The 21,675-nt window shown below is 54.3% G+C and overlaps 1 protein-coding gene across 2 annotated transcripts in view; it reads right to left on the reverse strand.

Moving 5' to 3' along the window:
- RARA (retinoic acid receptor, alpha) overlaps positions 1 to 16,582 on the reverse strand; it is a 43,599-nt gene extending 27,017 nt beyond the window's left edge. Inside the window, exon 1 of one of the 2 annotated variants that reach the window (XM_012661599.1) lies at positions 16,469 to 16,582. The gene's annotated coding sequence lies outside the window, so the exon portion shown is untranslated. Of the gene's footprint in view, positions 1 to 7,347; positions 7,577 to 16,468 lie in introns of those variants that run through there. The other variant, XM_012661592.1, reaches the window with a different exon arrangement.
- Positions 16,583 to 21,675: the final 5,093 nt, after the last annotated feature.

The raw sequence follows: 21,675 nt of genomic DNA on the forward strand, positions 1-21,675 counted from the left end.
CCCGCCTCTCGCCACCCTGGTGCCCCCTCAGCACTTTGCCTCCTTTCCCTTGCCTCTCCCCGACCAGGGCTAGCAGCTAGGAGGGAGAATTACCCATGTTCCAGGGTCTGCTTCCCCCCAGACTGAGGAGAGGGATGTGGAGAGAGGGATATTAGGGGTGTGGGTAGAAGCCTGACCACAACCCTTTCCCAGATTCCCTTCTTTCATTTCACAAACCAAAAAAGGAAACTTTTGAATTTGGGGAGGGGAGAAGGGGAAGAGAAATAGACCATTTCCTCCCCTATTCTCAGAGGAGAAGAGCCAGGGGTCCCCAAACCCAGCAGGCCCAGACTCCCTTCTTCATTCACTCTCCCCTCTCTGCTCCCCGGCTCCCCCGCAACAGTGGTTCCCAAGGAATAGAAGTCAGGCGGTCCCCGCAGGGGCTGAGAGAAGGAGACAAGGATTGGGGAGCTTAAAAGAAGGGGAGACAGGGGGTTTCCTAAGCATTCTAGACAGTTAATGAATCATATGCAAATGATACCCACAGCTCAAGCTCAACTTGGGCAGAAGGGACTCCAGCCCTGGCAGAAACACAGACCTGCCCCCTTTGGACCCTCTACTCTGCCAGGAGCTGGCCAAGCAGGGCAGGACAGGGCAGATTTCAAACCAGAACAGTGGGCTGGAACTATTTATAAACTTTCCAGGAAAACATTCACATACACACAAAGCCACAACCTCTCCCCTGCTCCCTGCTCCTCAGTTCTGCAGACGGGTTGGGGAGCAGTGATGACCACTACTCTCTTTTCTAGGGGCCCCTCTGGTCAAGGCTCCCACTCCTCTCCTCCCTGGCTAGCCCACAACCCTGCCACTCTGGTTCTCTGTTTCCTGTCTATTCATTCACCAGGGTCTGGGCTGCAGGAAGCCAGGCAAGCCCAACCTCATTTTAAAAGAGATCTGGGGGAGGCTGGGACCTTTGGAGGGCACCTCTTCCCCACCAGCCCCACAGAACCCCAAGCCTGCCACGCTATAGCTGGATCTGGTTTGAAAATCTGCCCCAGAATGTGCAGGCCATAGCACGTCCTCGTAGCAGTGAGGGGAAGGCAGAAGCCCAGCACCTTGCTTCTGGGTGCTACCACTGCCCCCTGCCTCAAGACACCTCACCCCAGAACAAATCCGACATCTCCCCAACTTGTACCCCACCCAGCCGAAGGTTCTGCCTCAACTACATAGAGCTGCCTGACCCCCACACGCCACAGTCTCAGCAGTGACTGAATACCAGGCTGACAGGGCGACTGAACAACACAAGCTTAGGACAGGCCAAGTTCTAGGAGGAAGAAATGGGAGTCTCTGCTGGGCAGGGTAGTGCTCCCAACTCCTCCATTCCCAGAGACTCTACCCCAGAGCCCCCTGGGGGACATGCTAGGGACCTCTGAAGCCCAGGGTGGCTGAGGGATCCACCCAGAACCAGAGCCAAAGCTCCCACCCGGTCTTCCTTCCAAGCAGAGAGTAGGTGAAAGGGCAGGGGGCAGCCCAGGCCTCCAGGAGTGGGACCAACCCACAGGGAAGGAAGAAAACAGGAAGAGGAAGAGAAGAGCTGGCTGAGGCCACAGCCAGACCACAGGAGTGTGTGGATCATACAAAGGCAGCTCTGTCTGGGTAGGAGACCAAAGGGGCACAGACAAAAGGGGACCCCCCCCCCCGGCTTGGAAACCCCCATCCTCACATCCAGCCTGGCACGGGGTTTTCCCCACCTTCATCTTGGCAGCTGCCCACCTCACCACTACCTCCCCCTACTCCACCATGCAGGAAGCATGACTCTCTCACAATGGGGGGGACAGCTCACGGAGAACAGGCAGCGCAGGGGCAGGGAGGTAGGCTACAGCAATCCCCCACCCATCCCCTTGGCTCAGCCCCAACCCTGAGACTGCCATATTTTGAATCGAATCCTACAGGGGCAAACTGTCAGCAGGACTAGATACCACCAGCCCCCTCCTAGCATCCCGTCCTGGGGACCCAAGCTGCAGGGAAACCAATGCACTCCCCCACTCCTGCTCAGGATATCCTTTTGGCTCTGACCCCAGACCAGGCCTGAGTCAGACTGTGCCCTGCCCCAGACCCCCCCACTCGTCAACCCCCTCAGGAACTTCCTACTCCACAGTTGGGGCTAGAACCAGGGGGACTCTCTTCCCCCTCTACTCCCAGCAGAACAGGGAAGCCCACAAGGGGGTGGGGAGAGTAGGTCACAGAACCCCATGGCCTTCCCCTTAAAGAACAGAGCCTGTGGGATCTGGGGGAAGCTGGCGCAGGCTGTGTGTAGGCGAAAGGATGGTCTGCAGAGCCACCACCTCCCCAGCACCCAAAACACACACAGTCTGGTACCCTGCCCAGAGTCCCTCTACACCCCAGCCTGGATCCCAAGAAGCCACAGAAACTCCCTGGGGAAGGTGGTTTCTGTCAGAACACAGGACAGGGGCAGGCTCCAAAACTGTGAAAGGGGATGGGGAGTACAGAGGTTCCCTGAACCAGCATCCTCATGAGGCAGAGGGACCAGGCTAAAGGGGACCAGGGCTGCAAAATCAGTCAGACTAACAGAGACAGCCACAGTCAGGCACAGCCAGACGTGGTCACAGTCTCCCTAACACTCAGTCTGAGTAGGTGGTGGTGACTCCTTCCCACAGACAGAAGTCTGGGGGGTCCTGGGGAATCTGGAGCATCAGAGACCACACACAGCCTGAAAGGGCCCCCCAGCCAGGTCCCCAAGTACCCACCCCAGCTTCATGGGGAGGGGTAGCTCCCTCCCCACAAGAACCAGGGGTAGTGCCCACGGCAGCTATCACCATGGCAACCAACAACAAACATCCCAGGAACCACAGTGGGACAGGAAGTGACAGCCACGTGACAGGAAGACATTTTTTTTCTTAGCGTTGGGGAGGCGATGAAGATTGTTCGCAGCCCCTGGGGAGTCAGCTGTCCCCAAGTTTCCCCCACATGGAGCTGGAGGGAAGGGGGATCATAGGAAGGTAGCTACCCCCAAGCCCCGTGTGCACGGCGGGGGTGGATCACAGGACTGACAGGGCCCTCCCTCCCTGCCTGCCACTCACGGTTTCCCCCCCTCAGCCCCCCTCCTCCCCACTTCCTGTCGTGACTGGAGATCAGAGAACTCCCCACCGCAGCTTCCCCTTCTCAAGTCTCGATTCCTGGGCTGAAGGTTTCGCTGTGGGGCGGGGGACAGAGGGAAGGCGGGCTGAGGACCTGCGGTAGGACCCAGGGGACAGACGCTCCAGGGGGAGGGCCAGGAGGAAGCCACTCCAAAGTAGGTGTGTACACACAGGCACACAGCAAGTGGGTCACGGTGACACTGCCCAGCAGGGGCGCAGTGACACACGGAGACGGCCTGAACTCAGGCAGCTCTGCGGGGGAGAGGGAGCAGAGCCAGAGGATCCAGACCTGGCACACCCTACTCCGGACCTGTCCTGAGCCTCCAGGTTCATCTCAGGTGTCTATTGGCCTCCAGGCAAGCAAGGTCCCAACTGTGCCGAGCCCCTACCGCCTCTCCTCTGTTTTCTGTGCTGAGGAATCCCCCTCACTGCTCCAAGGTGCCCGCCCAGACGAGGGCACCTTGGCTGGAGGTGGGAGAATGGAACCTCCCTCCACCCCCCTCCCCTTCTCTGCAGATGTCCCGGACTATATTTAGCCCAAACCGGGCGGCCAGCCAGACCCAGACTCCCCACTGGCCTGGAGCTGAGCTCCCAGTTTTTATGCAATTAAAACATTAACAGAGAACCACCCCCATCCATACAACCCCCACACCCCCCAGCCCTGCCAGGGCTGCAGAGCTCTGAAAACTTGAAGGAGGGCAGCCCGGCTCTGCAGCCAATGATGGGGGTGGGGGTCATTGGGCAGGACAGGGGCATCATCCATGAGATCAGGCTGACACTTGAGTGGGGGGGAGGCTTTCCTTGTTCCGGCCGGAAGGGAAAGGCATATCCAGTTCAAAGGTGGGAGGGGTTGCCTGGCTGCAGAAATTACACCTGTCATTTTGCAGCCCCCTCCCTGGCCAGCTCCAGTTACAGGGCTGGGGTTGGCAACAGGTGCTGGCCAGCCTGGCAGCAGCCTAATCCCCCCACCCGCTCCCCAGGCTGACAGTGGTGCCTGGAGGTCCAGCAGGGGCCCTTCAGGCAGGATGTTAAGTAGAAGGAGGTAATCACTGCCTGGAGGGGTGAGCAGCCCATGGCCCTTCTGTAAGAGCTGGCCCCTGGGCCATGTGATGTGTGCTGGAGGGTCTGGGGAAGCCAGGGAAACTTAGTTCCATAGCACCTATTTCATTTCCCCATGATGCCAGGCAGGCGGGCTAGAGTGTGGGAGGTCTGTCTGCCTGCCTCTTCCTCCTCCTCCTCTCCAAATTCCAGGAACAGGCAAGGGAGGCTCCAGTTGCGGGGAGAGAGGGAGAGCAAGCAGGCGGTCCCAGCTGGGGGGGAAGGAAGGGGGAAGGACTGGAGCGGGAGGCAAGATCCAGACGAAGCAACAGACGCCCACACCCGAGACACCCACACCCAAGCCAGACTGGGGACAGACACACCGACGCTGACACATTCTCACACTCTGGACCAGGTCCCCGCATGCCGCCCACTCTGCGGGAACACCCGGACACCCTCAGCCAATCCTGCCAATTTCCAGAACACTCCCTGGACACACACAGAGATTCAGGCTCTGCCCCCCACCCTGTATCCCCCCCACAAACCGTGTGGGCTCCAGACAGCAGCCGGAGGGGAGGAGAGGGGAGCAGAGGGAGGAAAGACAGCAGGCGTCAGAGAAAATGTGCAGCCAAAGACCTGGGAGCTGGGGGTATCAGTTGCCACACTCCTTTCCCAAAACCCAATAAGTCAAGACAACCCTGGTCCTCTTGCCAGGGTCCCTGCCAGCTTCCCACACTCCCAAAACCACCACCACCAGACGGGTGTGGGGTGCTGAGCAAGTGAAGATTACCCATTTATTTGTCACAGGGATAGGATTACCTTCCCCAGATGCCCATCACCCCAGATCCTAGGCAGTGCTCCCAAACAGACCCCACAGAGGCACAAACACACCCACCCCTCCAGCCCAGCCTAGGTCCTGCCCTGCTCACGTTTCCCAGAGGACAGGGAACTGGGCATTGACGTTTGTATTTTGGGGCAGGCCCCACCCTCACATCACACAGTTCTGAGGACCATCCCACATAAGATCCTAGAGTCTAAGCAAGGAGTAGCCTAGGAGGAAAGGTCCCAGAGGGCAGAGCCAGCTTTGGAGACTAAATGATTTAGGGGAAGGGGAACTCATCGTTAACTGGGGCCTGGATCAATGTACCCAAAACAGACCTGAGGGGCCACTCAGACAATGCCTTCTCCCCACACTAGACAGGGTGGCAGGAACTATGTCATGGCACATGTAGTTGATTGTGCCCAGAGGGGGAGGCACAGGGCAATCAGGATGGGGCTGCCCACAGCCAGCTTCCTGCCAGGCTGCCGCAAGTTTGGGAGTAGGGAGGGGACTAAAGATGACACGTGTCCCAGGGTAGGAGCAGGGGCATTTAGGGTCAGACTGGAGGGAGAGAGATTTATTTAGAGGCTGTATAGGAGGACGTGGCCAGGATTAAGCCATTCCAAGCCGAGGGTCTTCTCAGAACACCCACTGCATCTATACCACTGTCATCAGCCTGTTAGTGAAACCCCTGCAGTGACCACCTCATGCATACTCACTCACACTCTCAAAATCCCTGCGAATCCAAGATCCTCAGCTCCCAAGCGCCTACTTGAGTCTGACCCTACTGACCTCTCTGTTTCAGGAGAGGCCCAGACTCCCAGGCAGTGCTGATGTCCTGGCCCCTCCCAGTGCAACATCTTTCAGAGCCACAAACTCCTTGACTCCACAACCACCACCCCTTCATCCTCCAGGAGGATGAACCACACATCCAACTCCAAATACTCTTTCTCTTGTTCCTTCCCCCAGACTCATCTCCTCCATCATGCCAGGGGAAGCCGCAAGACTTCAAGCCACCCCCACTCTAACCTGGGGCTTCCCCGGCCCAACCTCCCCATCAAGCCCTGAAGGAGAATTTGGGGCCTGAACCCCAATTTCCTAGCAAGAACTGGGAGGCCCTTACTGAACCACTTCCCCCCAAATAATATTGTTCTATGAAGACTGCAGCCAGGGAAGAGGATAGGAAACATCTCTGAATCTCCTAGCCAGAAAACTGGGGGTGGGGGGTACACGGAGCAGAAGTAAGGGTTAGGGTAAGCAGCAGGGGTAGGGAGTGGGGGAGTGTTTTCAGGAACAATCCCCTCAGAGATTATATACATGCACACTTGTGCACACAGCCAGCAGATAGAAGGCAACCTAGCTACAGAAAAGGGAGCCAGCCCAGGCAGGGCATACCCTTCCAGGCCAACACATTGGATATCCTATCCAAGACAGGATGGAGGGTGGAGAAACATCTCCAGGGCTGAGGGGCTTTTTTATCTGATTTCCATATGCGTTGGTCCCCACCCCCGGCCTAGCACACTGGGGGTCTGTCCTGCTTCCCACGGAGCAGCCTGACAGTAGTGCAGTGCCCAGAAAAGACGACAGGAGACCTAGCCAAGCTGATTTCCCAGCGCCCCCCGCAACACATACACACACACACATACATCTGGCTGGCAGCTTCCAAGCCTCGTGGGTGGCACCACGTCCCAGACACCCTCAGCAAAGCAAGGTCGGCCAGTCTATTCCGTCTTTCCCATCACGCCCAAAAGCTTCCATACACGATGGTAGCACAAGACCCAGGGAATCCCCCCTCCACAGACACACACTACACTGGCTTCCGCACCCAATTCTGACGGCTCCCCTCACTCCACAGGGGACACCAGCTGAGCGGGCCCCGCCCCCCCAGCCGGCTCCCTCTGGTGGGGGTGGGCCCCCTGGCTGATTCTCCCCAAACCACAGGGCGGCTCAGATAACAGGAGGGAAAGAGGGAGGGGGCTAGTCCATTGGGCATCCGATCTCTCCCCAAACAGGTTTGAAAGTCTTTTTGTTTTGCTTGTTTTTGAAGAGAAAAGAGAGAGCAGGAGTTCCCAGCCGCGGTTCTGCAACAGCTCGAGGGCAGGGGACACGCGCGGCAGACGTCCCCAGATGCCTCAAGGCTGCGCGCGAAGACACGGCGCAGGCAGACGCACAGACGGGGCTCCCCCACCCTAGAGTCGGCGGCGGCGGGGTGGGAAGCCCAGGAAATCCTGGGTTCCCGTCGCAACCCGCCCGACACCCGGGCCCCTCCCGCAGCTCCTATCAGGAGCAGACCACTGGGACCCAATGCCTGCTGGAGCCAGGGGCTCCCTAAAATTCCCGGAGAGAGGTTACCTTGCAGCGGGGGACGCAACCCTTTGGGGTTGCCCGCGGGCACGGCGTCTGCCCTAACCCGGCGCCTTGGTACCAGTCGGCATCAGGGGTGTGGAGTCCCCGGAGAGGAGCCGTCCGGGGGGCCGCGGCTTAGGGGCGCGGGGCGACGGCAGCGGCCATGGCGAGTCACGTGCGGAGGCTGAAACTTTACCCGGAGCCCCAGACTGGGGGGGCGGAGGGTACGGAGCAGGGGTGGGGGAAGGCCCTTTCCCTCAGGCCCGCCCCTGCCCGCCCACTGACCAATCATCAGTCTGGGGCGGGTCTACAGGATCACGCCCGGCCCCCACCTCCTTACTAGACCCAGGGAAGGGTGAGCCTTAAAGGAGCCGCTCCTAGCTGAAGGCTGGACCGTGGGAATCTGGGAGACTCCCTCCCTCAAGCCCAGAACTGGAGATGCAGAGCGAGGAAGGAGTGAAGTTCTGCGGAAAGAATAGAAATACGGCTCGGTGGAGAAAGGACCGCAGTGTGTGGTACCCTACACTCCTTCCCTCCCAATCACACACATCCACACGGGGGTTCACGGATCACACACACCCACACACACACCTAAACCCCGGAAGGCGGGGGAGGAGGCGGCGTAATAGGGAAGTGAACGCAGTGACTCTGACCCTAGCTGTCAAGCCCCTATCTCCCATAATTATAATCCTCCTCCAGGGACCAGTTGGAACTGAGAGTTGTGTGACCTTGAGCAAGTCGCCTCCCTTCTCTGGATTTAATTTTCTCATCTGCAAAATAGGAGTACAGGAGTAGATCTCCCGCACGTACACCTCCTCTTTTCCCAAACACCTCTCCAGCTCCCGTGGTCAGAGGGGCTCTGGCCTAACCCAACCCCTCGGGTCCTCTTAAAGTATACTTCCCCCAAAAGGGCAGAGGCTTTGGGATCTTCCAGTAGGGGCGCCCTCCATGCTAGAAGACTCAGACTCAAGCTTCTCCCTCCTGGCCAAGTCTGAAGGAGCCAAGAAAGCTCTCAGTCATGTTCCAGCTGGACAGGATCTGAATCACTCTCCATCTGCAGAGACCCTAGTCCCCAACACAGTCCTGAGCCCCCTCCCAGCCTGCTGCCCTGTTTAGGAGGATCATGTCCCCATCACTAGCAGTTCACTGGGGGGGGAAGCGGAATCACTAGGGAACACACCCCCTCCCCGTTCCCAGGCAGAGAAGTGGCCGCAAGTGCCCCCACAGGACTTCCCACTGGAAGGGGAAGTGCCACACTTCCAGGCTTCCACCCCCCTGAGGTGACTCTCAGCCTGACACCGGTGGCAGAACTCTCAGACCCACCGGTCTGGTCCGATGGGCTCCGCTTTACAGACCAGGAACTAGAGGCCAAGCGTGGGCAGGGATTTTTGTCCATGGTCATACGAGTTGCAGAGTCGGGTCTAGAATTTAGGTATCTGATTGTCTCTGGTGTTAGCCCCCCAACCTTGGTAAGGTAGGACAAGCAGGGTCGGCAGGACGCTCTGCCTAGAGGTCTGCGGAGGGGGATACTGCTCCAGCAGTTCGGGGCAGCGCTTCCCGGGCCCCTTCCCGCCCGCTGAGCCAGGGTTGTGTCTTGCTCCCGTCTGCATTTCCGTCCGTCTGTCCACCGGTGCGAACCGCCCGCCCAACCTCTCCCGCCCTGTCCTGTCCAGATCCATCCGCAAACATGCGCTCAGCCGGCAGGAATGCGCCAATGGCTCCCAGATGTGGACACAGACGCTTAACCCCTTCCCCCCCAGCCCCGCCCCCACAAGGGCCTTCCAGCTTGAGCTCTGCCAACAGCAGGGAGCTCCGCCCAGATGAGGAACCAGTCTAGGAGGGGGTCAGGACCAGCCCACCCCCAGCGCCCATAGGCACCTCCTGACCTAGATGCTACCAGTCTTTCTTACAGCTGAGGCTAGAGGGGAAGGCTCATGGACACAAAAATGCAAGTGTGCATACACGCTTCCTCCCCACAGGGGACGACCTTTACATACATACACCTGCCATCACATGGGGTCAGGTACACTCCTGCACACTGAGATTCAGTCACCCTCATAAAAATGCACACTCGCGTGCATTCAGGGCACGAATGTCTACACCTCCAAGATGCATGTATGCACATCCATGCACAAACAAGCACATACAAACATTTATGCACATATAAGTGCGTGAAGCCAAGGATGGGGCACACTTCTGAACAGACATAGCAGTAGGCCTATGTGCAGATGAAGGAAGTAATTCATACACACACAAACCCACACCCCATAGGGGGTTAGACACTCATGCACACAAGACCAGCAGCTGTATACAAACACACAGCCTGCCCACCTTCAGGCACTCCCTTCCTGCCCAGTACCACCTATCCAAGGTCAAGCCCTACCCAAGCTAGACTCCAGGAGGCAAGAGAGTTGGAAGGTGGGAGGCCAGGAGTCTTTAATCTGTAGTAGCAGTTGAACTCCAGCTGTGCTGGGTACACAACAGGGCTTCCACCCCTCTCCCACCAAGGACCCTGATGCACAAGGAGACAAGAGTATCCAGGAGATAGCAGGAGACTAGCAGAGAGGCCCAGAGGCTCCTCACTCTTTAGGAAAGACACTCTTGGGGCCTATCCTTTCCCTATACACAGAAGGAGATAGGCTGGGGGAGGAGCCTGAGCTTGGTTTCCCAACCTTGTCTGTTTTCCAAAACACGGATCCCTCTTCAAACTAGAGGAAGCAAAGAGAGAGGTCCATAGGTACATGGGCCAGTGACAACTTTCAGTAGTCAAAGGCGATATAAAATAGCTTCGAGATGCCCTGGGAGGGCCCACACCTCTAGTAAAACAAGGCCTGCCTTTCACAGCCTGTGGGAACTCATAAAGAATAGCATAAATTGTAGTTTGAAGAGAACATGGAAAGCAATTGTCTTTCTAAGACCACCTGGATGTGATGCAGGTAGGGTGGGAGTTGTCTGTTGGAACTGGCCCTAACTGACTCCTCTTCCCCTCCCCAGCCTCCCAGCTTATCCCAAAAGGAGCTCCTCTCACAATTACCTTAATGGTCCCACCCCATTTGGTTCTCACAGTCCTGAGGGGCAGGGTTCCTGTTTCTATCCTACAGATGAGAAAACTGAGGCTCCAAAAAGAAATTGCCTTGCCCAAGGTTATATGGCCTGTCGGTGGCAGAGCTGGGATTCGAACCCAGTCTCCTCAACTCCCCTCTCCCCCTATTTATTCCAAATCAAACATATTCCACTCTGTACCCCGCTGCCTCTTCCTTTACCCCCTCAATGGAGCATATAGGAGAAGCACCATCCTTGCCTGGCTCTGCAGATTTATGGGTGGGGCCAGGACATGCCAGAAAGAGATCAGAGAAGACACTGGGGGCTACATACATAGCCCTCCACTCCCACCCCAAGCATGGTGCCCACCTGCCTAGCAGGCATGGCCGGGTGACTCAGCTACATCCGGGGGAGATGCCAGGGCAGTGACTCACCTACCGAGAAGAGCTGAGCCTGGCACCTTGCCAACCTCAGGACAGAAGCGACTTAGTCACCACCGGGACTGTGATGCCCAATGCCCGGCAGGCACAGCCCAGGGATCAGGGACAGGGGCAGACTGTCCCTCCATGATTACATGCGCCCCCTGGCGAAGAAGAACAGCTCTCAGCATCCTGGGGCCAGCAATGGCTGTGACTACCCCTACCCCCTCACCACTGCCCACCCTCACCACGGTAGGCCCTGCTCCAGTGCCAACAACTTTTGTGAGACCCCTGGGCTGCCCTGCCCCCCCTGCAGCCCGCACCCTGCCCATCACTCACCACCCACTCTCCCACCTGCCCCACCTCCTCCTGCCACCCAAGTTGTACCCAGGCTGTGAGTCTCCTTTAACATGTCCTGGCAGCACCCCCTGCCCCCACAGCCCCTCTCACCCCCCTCATACACTCATGCACTCATACACACTTCTGCCAGCCCTGCTTCTGCCAGCAGCTGTTGAAGTTGTTGAGCAGGAGGGAAATCGGGAGGGTGGGGTGCAGGGATTGAGTTACCAGGGCTGATGGGGTGGGCTGTCACCCAATCCCTTCCCCAGTTCATCCTCCCCCACCAACTCCCTCACCCACCTGCCTCCCTCCCCACCTCTGGCAGGCAGCCTACTGCCCTTTAAGCCCCTCCACCCCTACTCCACCTAAGCTAGAAAATAAATGTTCAAGAGTATTTGTCATGCTAAGACCAGCCCAGTATATAAGAGAGAGAGAATGAAAGAGACAGAAACGGACAGAAAGAGTAATTCCTGTGCTCAGTGCTCTGACTACAACCACTAGATGCGTATATCTATGTGTATGTTGACCCAGAAAGGGAATGAGTAACTCTGCAAGTCCCAGGAGAGTTGGTGGGGCGCAAGGGGAGTCGACAGGCTGAACAGCCTCAATCCATTTGCACTATTGATTTCTCACACACTGCAGCAGGCCTGATGGGGGGCATGATAAATCAGCCCCCCAGAGTCATAGAAACTGAGTGGAGAGCAGGGGAGGAGCTTCTGCACCACAATTTGTGGCCCACTGAGACCTGCTTTGTGGGGAGGGGCTGGGTAGCAGAGGAATAGGAGATGTTGAGTGGCAGAAGCCAGGGTAGGGGAGAGGGTGTTGGATTAAGTCCTGTCTGGAACACCTCCTTCCAGCTGGGTCTGAAGCTAATTTGAAGAAAGAAGGTGGGGGACAGATGCGCTCTGTTTGGCTACATAGGCAGGGCCCTGAACAACTCCAGGAGGCGCCATTCACATCAGAGTCTATGGAATGGCTTCCCCTGCAGCTGTACAACATGGTGGTCCTGGGAAAGAGCCTGAGGCAGGAGAGAGAACACAGACTGAATTCTGAGGGACCACAATTCTCCACTGAATTTTCTCCCCACACACCCTCAACTCTCCTGGAACACCCACCGGGCTTCAGAGGAGGGCTCCCTTCTGACTAGTGATCATATGCCAGTAGTAATCTCCCCACTTCTCAGCCCTGCCCCCTTCCTTTGTTGGAGGGATTGGCAAACAACCATGGCCCACAGGTCCTGGCCATGGCAGGAAGAGGGCTCACAAAGGGATCTGGAGAGTATGGAGACCCGTATCCTAGTCTTCTGTCTGATTCATCTGGGAACTATGGACAAATCCCTGGCCCTCTCTGGGTCTCTAAAATGAGGGAATCGGACCAGATGTCCCTTCTCTAAGGTGTTTCCAATCCCCATAGCTTGCCAGTCTGTGAGCCTGCTGGAACCTGTCCAGCACCTCAATTCACACCAGTGGCCACAGGCCACCCAAACAAACCCCAAACCTGACCTCCCTCCAGCCTGGACACAGACTCTCTCCACATAGAGACTTATAAACAAACCAGGCTGAGGCTTACGGAGACCCTGCACAAACAAGCAGAGAGGGAAACAGACCAGGTGTGCCTGGCCTGAGGTCCTTGCTACAGCATGGGAGGGAAGCACAAGGAGGTATGGTGAGGGACCATGACATGAGAAAAATGGCACAAGAGGCCCGCGCAGCTAATGACTGATGAGTGCCCTAGGTTAAATTGCATACCCTCTCTAGGCCTCAGTTTCCCCCTCTGTGAGGGGAAGGGTTTGTCTAAGCAGCCTCTAAAACCCCTTCCAGTTCTGAGTCCAGTTGGACAAAAAGACCCTGAGGAGTCCCAGGACTCCTCCACCCAGCCCAGCCCAGCCCATCTACCCGGGTCAGGTCCATCTCAGCAAGGTCCTGCCCCTGCCCAACATGCCTCTTTGCTCCGTCTGCTGCTCCTCTGGCCCTTCCTCACTCCTCTGCCTGCCTGCTTACCTTCACCTTAGCCAGCCCCTCTGCCTGCCCCGTGCTTTTCTGCACGTCCCTCCTGCCAGGGGACAGACCAACTAAAAATAGTCCCTGCAGCCTCTCTCGCCCACAGCTGCCCAAAGAGCAGGAAATGAGGGGGGCAGGGAGGCCCATGCTCTGCCCTCCCCCACTTACTCCCAGGTCAGAACTGTGTCCAGCACTCCAGCCTGGGGCTAGTGCCAACTTGGCCATCTTGGGGGCAACCCACACCCCTTCCCTAGGGGGAGGCCTGCCCATAAGTGTCTACAATCACAGAGCTGCCCCTACCCTGTGGGAGGAGGAGAAAAGAGGCAAGCGGTCTAGAGGGAAACCTTCCCAATTTCTGACAAATCAGTGCCAACCACATTGTGGGCACCAAGAGGGCAGGGCCTGGCTCCACTGACTGGTCTTTTGAGGGCAGAAGGAATTGGCATGGGGAAGCTTGTGCTGGTTTCCTTCATTCTGGCCCAGATGGAGGAAAGGCAAAATAGTGCCCCAGCCTCAATTATGCTAATCTTTTGCTCCCCAAAACACAGGGGTTTTAACAGCCACCCCCAGATATTGTGGGGGGAAAGCTAAAAGCTAAAAAAGATAGCAGAAGATCTTGGCTACCCACATGTAAAGACAGAAGCCTAGAAGTAAGAACAGGCCATGCCTGCCAGGCTGGGCATGTGCTGCCCTCAAGCTGAGTCAGAGACCAGGAGGGAGAGGCCAGGGTGCTATGGTGCCAGGGGCTACCATGCCCCCACTCCTATCCCACCTGGGATTTCTGACACCTCCCAGCCCTAGGGGAAGGCCCTCCCTGCACAGGAGGAAGGAAACCAGCTTAGCGACTCTCTGGAGCCCTGTAAGGGAGCCTGCACTGTGAGGCAGGCGGGAAATCCAGGAGTCCTGGCGCCCAGCCCAGAGAGTGAGTGAGAGAAATACCTCCGAGGGGAGGAAACAGCCCAGATCGAGACAGACACATGGCACCCCCAGCAGCTCCCAGATGTGACCCATAAGGAGGTACTGGCCAAAGGGGCTGGATGGGGAAAATGAAGACATTTCTGAATAAGAAGAGAGAAGAAAGTGGGACCGTGGGAATGGAGAGAAGGTGAGGCCAACCTGGCTCTCACCTGCTGTTCTCCCTCCTCCTCAGAGTTAGACACTCTGACATTAAGGCCATCAAATATCAACCAGGTCCTCAGGTCCTTGGTGTGTTTCCCTCTCCCCTAATCTCTGGACCCCAGCCTGTTCATTCCTGAGCTTCCTGTGGTACCCCTTCTCTGGGGCCAAGCCAAATGAGAATTAGCAGGCCCAAGGTGGAGCTCAGGAGGCCCAGGCAGTGCCAGGGGCTGTCCTCATACCATCCTCCCACCGGCTTCCCTCCCGCCTGCTCTTAGCCGCCACACATATCTCAGCTGTCGAATCCGATTAGGGCTCCTGCCCAGTGAGCCGGACAAGGAGGCCACTGGGCAGGGGAGAGAGAGAAACAAGGACGCCAAGCAGGGATGGCAGAAGGAAGGTGGAGACAGGGCTCAGGGGAGAAGGTGCGGAGCCCCAGAGGAAGAAAAGCCTGGTGGAGAGATCTGTACTCTCTGGCAACAGCTAGAACCTGCATTAGGATAATTCTGCAGTACCTGGGGTAATAGTCCTGCCTGGTTCCTCCATCCCCCACATGGACAAGGATCGGAGAAGAAAACCAAAGGCAGAGAGATTGACCTAGATTTAGGAGAGGATTCCATCCTCGATCCCCCCAGCTATAACTACCATTTGCACTGGGCTTTATGATACATTATCTTGTGGGGTCTTTATGGCAGTATTCTTGTCAGGCAAGCAGGGCTTGCTACTGAAGACCATTTTTACAAATGAAGAAACTGAGGCTTAGAAAAGGGGAAGACCAGTATAAATGCACATAGTTAAGTAACCAGGTTGTGTCCAATTCAGGCCTCTGATTCCTAATCCATTGCTCACACTAGAATCTCTACTTTCCTTCTCAGATCAAGACCAGAACTAAAGTCTGAAGCCACTCTGCTATCTACCCTTTTTTCCAAAACCAACCCTTAGGGGACTCCGGGAGCCATGGAGAAACAGAGCACACTCCACACCTAGACAGTTACCAGATGGGGACATGCCACTCACCCCACCGTACATTAAGAGCCAGAGGGATTCCCTCAAAGTGTGATGAATCTCTTCCATCACCCACCCTCCTCAGTCCACTACCCCCAGAGGCAAGATACAAATCACACATGGTTACTCAGGCAAGTCATATACCCTTCCTGTAAACCCACCAAAATAGAATGAGATGCCCTAGATCTTCAGAGAGCAGGGCCTGTCAGCCCACCAAAAGAGGGAAAAATAAGCCACTGTAAACAGTAGGTGCCATCTAGCTCTCTCCCAGAGGGCCTACAGAGGGAGTAGAAGCTTGGGGACCTCCCAGCTCTAGGGTAACACTAGGAGCCTGAGGCTCTGAAAGCCAAGGAGCTTAGGGAGCTGGCATGGCTGGGTAACTCCCCCAATCTTGTCCACACCCCCTTCCCTAGCCATCTGGGCTGAGCCTGTTCTAGCTTGGGCCACACTCTTATATCCCTCCCCTTCAACACACACAGACACCTCTATCCAAAGCTTACAGATCTTACAACCTCAGGTACACACAAACACACACACACACACAGGGATGGGGTGGGGGCTTTTTGCAATAGGTGTTGAGGTGTTGGCAGGGATGGGGGCACTAAGCCAAAAGAACTTTCGCTAGAGGAAAAGGTCACCAAAACACTCACAATCTCTGCTACCCTTCCAACACCTTGACCAACCAAGTGTGAGATAAACCTGGAAGGGGGTATTAGTTCCCCTAGAAGGCGAGTAGGGAGTGGGGGCAAAGTCTTGAGCTCTTTGGGCTAGGAAGCAAGATAGAAATCTCTCAGGGAGGCTCAGGTCCCTCTCTGGCTCTCTCCACTCTCTTTCTATTACCCCAGCACTTGCCAATTCTCCTCTCTAGGTGAGGTGGGGGAAGGGGTATTAGGCAATACCGCAAAGAAGGGTACAGGGGTATGGGGCCTGGGCAGACCTTCCCCCTACTTTCCACTTTTAGCTAGAGAATGGGGAATGCCTGGGGAGGGGAATGCAGGAAGGGCACAGGAGGGTGCAGGGGCTCTGAGCTTTCAGACACTCCACTGTTCCCAGGCTCCCACCTCCCAGGACTACAGTGAGCGACAGACGGGGAGGAGAGATGGGAAAAGCCAGAACTGGTGAGAGGGAAACGGCAAGATCCGAAGCAGAGAGGCCGGGGTGAAAGGCAGCCAAGGAAGAATTGGGATGGGGTGTGCATGGTCCTACCTGCTCAGGTGTGTGCTGGCAGGGGGCGATGGGGTTCCCAGGAGAACCGGGGAAGCCCTCTCAGCTCGATTCAGGATTCCCCCCTGCTTCTGGGTTAGGCTGCTGCAAGAGGCATAGGTTCCCGTTGGGTCCTAAAGCCCTCTCGCTAAACAGAAGGCTCTCCCCGCCCTCTTCTACCAGCCCTGACTGGGTCAGTGGGTGCAGAGCTGAGGACTGATGGGGGAGAAATAACCCGCTGGAAGAAAGATGGGTCTGAGTCATGGGCTGGGGACAGAAACAGCCCCCAGTCTCAAATACACAGCATATGTTTGGCTTTAGCTCAGGACAGGATGACATAGAACAGGAGGAAATAGACATTTCTTTCTGCCTGACCTGAGCAGATGGATTTGGGTTTTGGTGCTGGAAATGGGGTTAAGATTTCTCTCCTTATCACTCACTCCTGCTGAGCCATTCAGCTGTTGAGAATTTCGGGAAGGGAGCATTCATTTTGTATGGGTGCTCATTTCTGTCCTCTTCTTCAGACTACAGCAGTCTTCTCATTCCTACCCACTATTCCTAAGTGAGTAGGAGGCCATGAGGTAGGGGGATAACCTGATTTGCAGCAAGTAAAAGGGGCAGGGTGACTTAGATGGCAGTCGGAAATGGGTAGTTTTATATATTTAGCTGGAGGTGTGTGTATCGGGGAGTGTGTGGTTATACAGGCAAGAGTATAAGCAGGTAGAGTTGGGGAAGAAGGGAAAAATCAAAACAAAACAAAAAAGGATTTCAGGCTACATCCATTACTAGAAATGGCAAAATTATCAGTGGAAGAACAGGATGCAGAAACTAGAGATCACCTAGCGTCCCTATCTAGCCCTCGATAGGATCCTGAATCTTCATTACCAGAACAAGTTAAAGAGAGAATATTTTCCCAGATACCATTTGGGATAAATATGGGGGCAGAGGGACCTTTTAATGCAATAGATCAACTCAAGGTCACTGACTTAGTTTAGGATAGCCAACTTTCTCACTAGCTCAAAAGGGAGAATTCAGGTTTGGTGGGCCAGACAGGCAAGGAAAAGGTGGATGAAAAGTCTGCAAAGTTCTGGATTTAGAACATTTTGCAAGGAGAGTTGCACATATCTCCAGCAGCAGAGCAGGGAAAATGTCATGGGGAGAAGGGCCAGGGGAAGTCAGGGACAGCCTTCAGGGAAGGGAGGACAGCAATGCTTCCACCTCCTTCTCTGTCTTGCAGGAAGAACTGGGGAAAGGAGTTAGACAGTAAGGATGGAGGGCCCCAGAGTAGAGTCCATGGGGTGAGCTTAGGTCAAGCCTTTCACCCGAATGTGCCTCAGTTCTCTCCCAGCTGTTAAACAGGGCTCTCGGTTCTTCCCAGGCAGTTAATGAGTGTTTACAAAACACTTGGAGATCCTTAGATCTCAGCTGGGCCACCACTACAGTTATAAAGCTCAATAAGGGCTGAGTGTTATTTGGGGAGGGAAGGAGCAAGGGAAGAGGGAAATAGACTACTCTATTACAAACTAAGGATAAAACCAAGCTCAGAGAGAAGCACAAGCCTAGCTGCCACAGGATATCCTTGTGCCCTGGATGGAGGTCACCCCCACCCCCAACCACCACCAAAGGCTGGCCTCCAGCTAGCTGTAGGCAGAACCCAGACTAGCAGCTGGTCTTCATTAACTCCAGCTTTTTCACCCCCCCACTGTGAACCCACAGCTTCTACAGGCCTAGGCTAGAGGGGGCTGCCCTTGCCTGACCTTGCAGCTGACACTGGGATGGGGGGCATGGCACCAAAGGCCAAGTTACCAGCTGAAAAGAAAGTCAAAGCAAGACTCTTTTTTCCCATTGGGAGAAAGAAGAGAGGAAAGAAAGGAGTGTGGGGGTGAGAGGGTGGAGGTGGGGGAATTTAGGGCAAACAGCAGGCAGTGAAGTCAGTTGGATTGAGGCCCAGAAACCCCCACACCCTGGGGCCAAGTCTTACTCTAGCTTTGCTCTCAGCTCAAGTCTTGGCCAGGCCCCAAACTAGGGAAGGCCTGGTTGCCCCTTTCTGCCTCCCTACCCCCACTCTTATTAAATACACATTTTATCTCTCAGCATCTTCATTATCGTAACTGAAGGAGACAAGCAGTGGATGGCGGCAGCAGAGAGTGTCAGGAGAGGGGGGGCAGGCGCGGGGAGCAGGCGCACCCTTGTTATAAAGTGCTGATCTAGCTCTTTCAGGCAGTGTGGGAAACAGAGGAGGGATCAAAGGGAGTGAGGCTGATTCAGAACTCAATTAGAGCTTTTTAAAAAATGAAGCTGGCTCTCTCCTTTCGCCAGTCTTCAGCCTTTACCCAGGCCCCTTGCACCCAATTAGCTTCTACTGCCAGTGCCTTGTGCTGGGGTTGAAAATCAAGGGGAGGCCAGAAGGGCACACCTTTCCCCCTACCAAATGCATCTAAGAGCTAGACCTGCACTGTTTGTAGCTTAAGAAATGTGTTTTATAGGGCACCTTATCTCTTCAGGAGGAACCCTGGATCACAACTTTTCCCAAAAGTTAAAAAGTGGGACATCAAAGATGGGTTTCTCACTAAACCATTGCCAATTAGAGGCACAGCTTCTGGCCAATCTAGGGATACTGCATAACATCCACACAGGCATCCCTCTAACCAGCCTGTAGATAAGACTCTCCCCCATAACAAAAGCCTCCCAGGAACATGGAAGTTGCCTCAAGCAAAATACCACTACATCAGAGGGAGTGATTGGAAGGCATCTGTGAGGCTAATAAATGCTCACAACTGTGCCAAGACACATTTTGTAAGATGGAGCACCCTTCTTTTGCAGGGGCCTGCTCCACCTCAGTGCAAAAGCACCAACAATATTTACTTTCAGCTTAGAATTGTCCTCAAGATGGAGGGAAAGACAGCATCTTAGGTGGTTCATTGATCCATTCATTCATTCAACAATTACTGAATAGCCACCAGGTACTAGGTACTATACTACAAATTAGGGACAGATACAAATGTAAATAAAATGTCAATCTTGGCTCTCTCTTTTGTTCTCCCTTAGTAGTTCAAGCTAACACCTCTCGACAGATATTTAAAAAAAATGTAACTTAAGTCATATCTTATTCCCACTTCCCAGTTCTTATTGGTGTATCTTAAAAAGGCACTTAATAAAGGTAGGGAGCCATTGGGAGAGAGAATAGGGCTCTGCCAACTTTTTTGATCTCTGGGTAGCTTGGACCTCACACGTTCTTGCAGTTAGCTAGCCACAAGCAAGTTTTCATTGAGCCAGAAATGTCAGTGGCAGCTGAGGGGTTGAAACGCACACCAGCTTTACTGTGTCTATGTTCTTTCCATGGTAATACCCAACACCCTGTGGAAGCTTAATCTCCTTGGAGGGAGGGAATAAACTAGGGTATAGACACACACCCCACCACCTTCAAAAGGAAGAATGTAGGTCAGCATCTTTGCCACTACTCTATGTGAAGCAGCCTATGATCTTGGCAAAAACTAGTAACCACACAAGTCCATCCCATCCCACTGAAACTCCCACCACCTTCCCATAGCTCTCAGCTTCAGTGAGTAAGTCAGCAAGGAAAGGGCTTTCTTTCTCCTTTCTTCCCCAGCTGTCTAAATTACACTTAAGACTTTACTGACAAACATATATCAGCTTTTGCTCCCACAAGGGCAGCGGAAGCCAAGCAGGGACTTTAAGTCTGCTTCACGCATCACTGACAGAACCAACCCTGTTCCAATTGCTAAAGTCTTAAGAGCAGCAATGACCTAGAAATTGACAGTGGGGGGAGAACTGAAGGAAAGGAAACTAACACACCAGTACACAGAAAAGCCTATTTGCAAATACTAGGGGAAAGGGAGAGAAAGGAGGTAGAGGGGAAAGAAATTTGGCCCCTTTGAATCTACAAATGTGATCTTGGCTGGAAGCCAGGGAGGATACATAGCAGCCCCACTGCGAGTCAAGCCATGTTCCTGACTCAAGCCCTACAGTTAAGAGGAAGGCGCCAAGCCTCAAACACAACGAGGTGGGGAGGCTGCTCCTTTTTGGGCAGGATCCTACTGTGGACACAGAACAGACAGCAGCTGCCCACAGTGTGGAAACAAACTGTAAAGCAGTCACGTCTCTTAAGGCTGCAGCATCCAATAAAATGTAATTTAAATCAAGCCTCGCATCTGTTCTCAATCCCATTCAGTCTCTGCTTTCCATCAGCCTTCGGACAATCTTTGCAATTATGCTTGTTAACCCTTATAGTCCCAGACACTTTCCAATCTTCTAAGTATAGAACTGTGTCCCCCACTTGCAAATTACCCTCAGAGGGAATGAATGCTCTAATAAACGAGTATGAGAGAATGACATTCAGACTCGTGTCTACAGACTGCTACACACACCAGTGGGTAGTGTTCATTTCAGAGGGCTCTCTCTGCTTTCCTTTCTATCCCATACCACCTGCTGTAGCTCAGATCATATTGCCAGGATACAGTGGGCAGGATGAATGAAACAGTGGCCAACAGATCATTTGTACACATATCAAGTTCTCAAACTCAAGGCCATGTTAGAAAGGCAGGAGGCAGCAGAAGAGCTCAGGGAGAAGCTCATTCGGTCACTGGCTCTTAGACCATTCACATCACACATGGTTTGCATTTTAAGCCTTTGCTTGAATTATAAAAGTATAGCAATTTCCCAAACAAATCAAACTTAAGAACTCTCCCCCACCACCTTCCCTCAAAATTACCCCAGCTCCAACCCTGCATTATCAAAGCAGTCAATGTTATAATAGTGCCCTCTGGTGTCTCTGTCACAAATTGCTATCAAATGCCACTGGAAACCAAACCCAGAAAAGAGGAGTCTTGAGTAACCATATGGACTAATTTAATAAGACTGGAAAAATACGTTTAGATGAAAATCCAACCCTAAACTATGGCATCTTGAAACAAGTGGCTGCATCTAAGGGCAGCTAAGACTGTGGGGCAGTCTGGGAATTTTGCCTTCTGAAAGCTTGCACTCTCTTGAAATGTGATTGCTTAAAAAGACAAAGAATGCAACTTGAAAATAAATATATTCACAATCTGTAGAGTTACATTCTCCTTACTACCCCTACAACCTTGGGAGTGCCCAAGAAACTCAATGAGTCTTTAAAATGTCACAGTGCGGTAAGATCTGCAACATGAACACATTATACTCCAATAAAAAAAAAATTCTTTGACCAAACT

Source organism: Propithecus coquereli, unplaced genomic scaffold, assembly GCF_000956105.1.
Source record: "Propithecus coquereli isolate 6110/MARCELLA unplaced genomic scaffold, Pcoq_1.0 Scaffold119, whole genome shotgun sequence".
Classification (NCBI taxonomy): Eukaryota; Metazoa; Chordata; class Mammalia; order Primates; family Indriidae; genus Propithecus; species Propithecus coquereli.